The 5,393-nt window shown below is 40.5% G+C and overlaps 1 non-coding gene across 1 annotated transcript; it reads right to left on the reverse strand.

Annotated features, from left to right (window-relative positions):
* Positions 1 to 2,862: 2,862 nt before the first annotated feature.
* On the reverse strand, positions 2,863 to 2,969 carry LOC141675671 (small nucleolar RNA R71). The gene has a single exon (XR_012556313.1). It is a non-coding gene; the product is annotated as a small nucleolar RNA R71 (small nucleolar RNA).
* Positions 2,970 to 5,393: the final 2,424 nt, after the last annotated feature.

Here is a 5,393-nt window from a genome sequence, read left to right on the forward strand (position 1 = left end):
AGTAAATAAAGGCCAAACATCCAATGATGAACCCATATCTCATACCTCAGTTGCCTCAACAAGTGAGCAGAGAACAATTGATTCACAGGAGCAAGTCATACTAGAATTGGAAAAGGATGAGTTCTACACTCTTGAAGAACTGGATAAGCTAGATCAGTCAATGGCCTATCTGGATAGAAAATTCTCTAACATTAGAGTAAGGAAGCCAAGATACTTCAAAAGTAAAGGACAGTCTTCTAACAAAGACAACAGCTCGAAAGAGAAAGGGAAGTACAATTCTGATAGCAAAAGTGGTTACAAAACTGGATCTGTTGACAGATCTAATATAAGGTTCTTCAGCTGTGATGAACTAGGCCACTTTGCTACAGAATGCAGGAAACCCAAGAAGGCAAAGAAAGATAAGGCTTATCTTGAACTTGAAGCAAAGTATGAAGCTCTTCTGAAGAAACAACAAAGTGATAAGTGGTATTTTATACCACTTAGAACGTCTTATAATGGCTTGAATTGATGTCTTGAAATCAGGTATTTTGTGTATTTGATGCGTTTTTCTAGAGTTTTTACATTTCAGGGTATAACTTGCATATGTAGGAAGAATTCATCAGAAATAAGCCTAGGGAAGTGCTTGGCATTGGTTGTGGAAAATTGGGGGCAAAATGCAGCAAAATCAGGAGCAGAATGCAGAATTTTCCAGAAGGAGTCTGGGCGCCTGCTCAGGATGCTGGGCGGCCGCTCAGGAGCTTGGGCGCCCGCTCAGGAATCTTGGGCGGCCGCTCAAGGGCGAGAAAATTAATTATAATTTTTATAAATCCTTATTTTGTTGGAATTCTGAGACGGCTGGTTCTTGTGGGCTTCTATATAAGTAGTTCACAGAGACGTTTCACAAAAGCGTGGTATCAAGCAAGGAGCAAGGAGAGAAGGAAGAAGACCATTTTAGAACATCACAACGAAGAAGAGGAACCATACATTTTCCTGTGATTCTTTTATTCATTGTATCAGTGAATGCTAGTTTTCTTTACTTTGAACCTTATTACTCTTGTGACGTACTCTGGTTTTAATAAGTACTTTTATTAGTTTATATTATGTATAATTATCATGTTTTCATATGAACCATGGTGACGATGAGTTCTGTCATGGTCTAATCGTGATCATGGGGTCGTAAGTTGTTTAATACCTTAGTGTGTGATGATTGTATGATATCTGGCATAGGTTGTGCTTATTCGTCTTATGTGCGTCGCGAACATATAAGATAGTCTATTAATCTTCTGTGAAGCGACGGTGGATCTTGAGATTTTGAACTTGCCATGCTAGCATAGGTTCATGTATGTGTATGCAGGATTAGTGGGTAACTCTAACCGTTTTACTTGCCCTGTGTAATCATAAAGAATAACTTGTGCTTAAATCGTTATGTTGTCAAATTTTGTAGACATATAGGGTCTCAACATAATTGATGCGTATTCAACTTCTATCTTAATTGTGGATGTTTGGTAGAATGGTATTAGTACAACGAAAGTTGGCTTTCATCGGTTTTGTCTTGTTCGATTAATATCATCACCGTCACATGCTAAGGGTAATAACAATGACTATTGAAGGAAGTAGTAATGAAGTTATGATCTCATGTGTGTTTGATATTGTTAATTCAAGTGTCCATTAAGTGTTTAATTCTCGTAGTTAATTGTAGTTAATAATTAGTTAATCAAATTTAAGTGTTATTGTCATGACATTGAGAAGTAATCATACATTGGTGAGTAAGTGTTAATTAAACATAATTAGTCTGAGTCTCTGTGGGAACGAATCTGATTTATATCTTATACTACTTGCGAATGCGTATACTTGCGTGAATTATTAGCGCGTGTTTTCGCCCTAACAAGTTTTTGGCGCCGCTGCCGGGGACTCGGCGTATTTGTTAGTTTATGTACTACCCATCAGTGGTCATTAGGACTCATTGATTAAGATGTGTTACTTATTATTTCCAGTTGTGTTTCAGGTACTCTAGTGAGCGTTTATGCAAACACTTTCTCGCACTCACAAGAGAACTTTAGATATGGCTGAGGAGACAGACTCAGTTCTTGATATTCTGGAGAAGATAGATTTTGAAGATTCTGATAAAGAAAGTGAGCAGAAAGAACCAGTAATAATGGGTGATCGTATAGTTCCAGCAGCAGATCCAGCTCTTATGGACTTTTCTCGGCCTAAAATTGATGACATTCAGTCAAGCATCCTTCATCCGGCTATTCAGGCTAACACTTTTAAAATCAAGTCGGGCACTATTCAGATGGTGCAGAATTCTGTTTCTTTCGGAGGTGCTGCGACTGAAGACCCCAACATGCATATCAGGAATTTTGTCGAGATCTCTAGTACTTTCAAATATAATGGTGTGACTGATGAGGCTATCAAGCTGAGGCTTTTCCCATTCTCTCTGAGGGATAAGATTCGGATAAAGAAAGTGAGCAGAAAGAACCAGTAATAATGGGTGATCGTATAGTTCTAGTAGCAGATCCAGCTCTTATGGACTTTTCTTGGCCTAAAATTGATGATATTCAGTCAAGCATCCTTCATCCGGCTATTCAGGCTAACACTTTTGAAATCAAGCCGGGCACTATTCAGATGGTGCAGAATTCTGTTTCTTTCGGAGGTGCTGCGACTGAAGACCCCAACATGCATATCAGGAATTTTGTCAAGATCTCTAGTACTTTCAAATATAATGGTGTGACTGATGAGGCTATCAAGCTGAGGCTTTTCCCATTCTCTCTGAGGGATAAAGCTAAGGACTGTTTACATTCTGAGCCAGCTGGGTCCATCACTACTTGGCAAGATCTTACGCAAAAGTTTCTAGTGAAGTTCTATCCAACGGCGAAGACTGCAGCTATGAGGAGTGCTCTTACTCAGTTTGCGCAGCAACCAACAGAATCTATGTGTGAAGCTTGGGAGCGCTACAAGGAGATGTTGAGAAAGTGTCCACATCATGGTATGCCTGACTGGATGGTGATCATTGGTTTCTATAATGGTTTGGGGGCCCAATCTCGGCCCATGCTCGATGCAGCAGCCGGAGGCGCCTTGTGGGCCAAAAGCTATACTGAGGCTTATAATCTTATTGAAACTAAGGCTGCAAATGAGCATCAAAACCCAACTCAAAGGATGATGCCTGGGAAGGTAGCAGGTATTCTGGAAGTTGATGCAGCTATAACTATTGCAGCGCAGCTCCAAGTGCTGTCTTTGAAGGTCGATTCTTTAGCCAGCTATGGAGTCAATCAGATAGCTATGGTCTGTGAGCTTTGTGCAGGTTCTCATGCTACAGATTAGTGTTCTCTTCTTAATGAATCTGTTTAGTATGTGAATAATTATCAGCAACCGCAGCAGCCTGTGCCAGCTACTTATCATCCTAACAACAGAAATCATCCCAATTTCAGCTGGAGCAATAATCAGAATTCTATTCAGCAACCATATCAACAAGGTGTAAGTAAACAGTTTAATCCACCTGGATTCCAGCAACCACAACATTACGCTCAAAGGCAATCATATCCTGAACAAGGAGGTGCTGCTCTACCTTCTAGTGCTGATTTCGAGGAGCTCAAGTTGTTGTACAAAAGTCAGGCTGTTTCTATCAAGACCTTGGAAAATCAAATCGGTCAATTAGCCAATGTTGTGCTCAATCATCAACCTGGCACACTTCCCAGCGATACTAAAGTGCTAGGCAGGAAGGAAGTTAAGGAGCAAGTAAAGGCTGTCACCTTAAGGTCTGGAAAAGTTGCTGATGTTGAAAAAGTGAAAGATGGAGAAGCTGAAGTTGTTGATGAAGAAGAGAAGCAAAAGGAGAAAGCGGCGGAACCAAAGAAGACTACTGTTGAACACACTCTGCCTGAGGATAATACAGGGGAGAAACAACTCTATCCTCCACCACCTTTCCCTAAGAGATTGCAACAACAAAAATTGGATAAGCAGTTCGGTAAGTTTCTGGAGGTGTTCAAGAAACTTCACATCAACATACCTTTTGCTGAGGTTTTGGAGCAAATGCCTAGTTATGCAAAATTCATGAAGAGTATTCTTTCAATGAAGGTGAAACTGGATGACCTTGATACCGTTGCTCTAACAGAAGAGTGCAGTGCTGTGCTGCAACAAAAATTACCTCCAAAGCTTAAAGATCCATGTAGCTTCATCATTCTTTGCACCATTGGCAAGTTGTCTTTCGATAAATGCATGTGCGACTTGGGAGCAAGCATCAATCTGATGCCATTGTCTATCTTCAAAAAGTTGAATTTTCCTGATCCAAAGCCCACCTACATGTCTCTACAATTGGATGATCGTTCTATTACATACCCACGAGGCATCATGGAGGACGTGTTAGTAAAGGTGGATAAGCTCTTCTTCCCTGCAGACTTTGTCATTTTGGATTTCGAGGAAGATAAAAAGATTCCCATAATCTTGGGAAGACCTTTCTTGGCTACAGGCCGTACCTTGACAGATGTGCAGAAAGGTGAACTTACTATGAGGGTGCAGGATCAGGATGTAACATTCAATGTATTCAAGGCGATGAAATTCCCTACAGAAGAGGAGGAGTGCTTGAAGGTGGATTTGATTGATTCTGTGGTACCTTCAGAACTTGATCATATGTTAATCTCTGATGCCTTAGAGAAAGCCTTAGTGGGGGAATTTGACAGTGACGATGAGGATGGCAATGAGCAACTACAATATCTAAATGCTTCTCCTTGGAGGCGAAAGCTAGACATGCCATTTGAATCTCTTGGTACTACTGATCTCAAGAATGCTGAAGAAAAGCTCAAACCATCTATTGAGGAAGCACCTACTTTGGAGCTTAAACCATTACCTGAACACTTAAGGTATGCTTTTTTAGGTGATGCATCTATTTTACCTGTTATTATTTCATCTGACCTTTCAGGTAGTGAGGAGGACAAGCTCTTGAGGATTTTGAGAGAATTCAAATCGGCCATCAGATGGACTATAGCAGATATAAAAGGAATCAGCCCTTCGTACTGTATGCATAAAATTCTGCTAGAGGAAGGTAGTAAGCCGACTGTTGAGCAACTGCGAAGACATAATCCTATCATGAAATAAGTGGTGAAGAAATAAATTCTGAAGTGGCTAGATGCAGGAATCATATATCCTATTTCTGACAGTTCTTGGGTGAGCCCCGTACAATGTGTACCTAAGAAAGGAGGTATAACTATGGAAGCAAATGAGAAGAATGAGCTCATCCCCATTCGAACAGTCACAGGATGGAGGGTATGCATGGATTATAGAAAGTTGAACAAAACCACGAGAAAGGATCACTTCCCTCTTCCATTTATTGATCAGATGCTTGACAGGTTTGCTGGTCATGAGTATTATTGTCTTCTAGATGGCTATTCGGGGTATAATCAGATTTGTATTGCACCAGA

Source organism: Apium graveolens, chromosome 7 (assembly GCF_009905375.1).
Source record: "Apium graveolens cultivar Ventura chromosome 7, ASM990537v1, whole genome shotgun sequence".
NCBI classification, from domain to species: Eukaryota; Viridiplantae; Streptophyta; class Magnoliopsida; order Apiales; family Apiaceae; genus Apium; species Apium graveolens.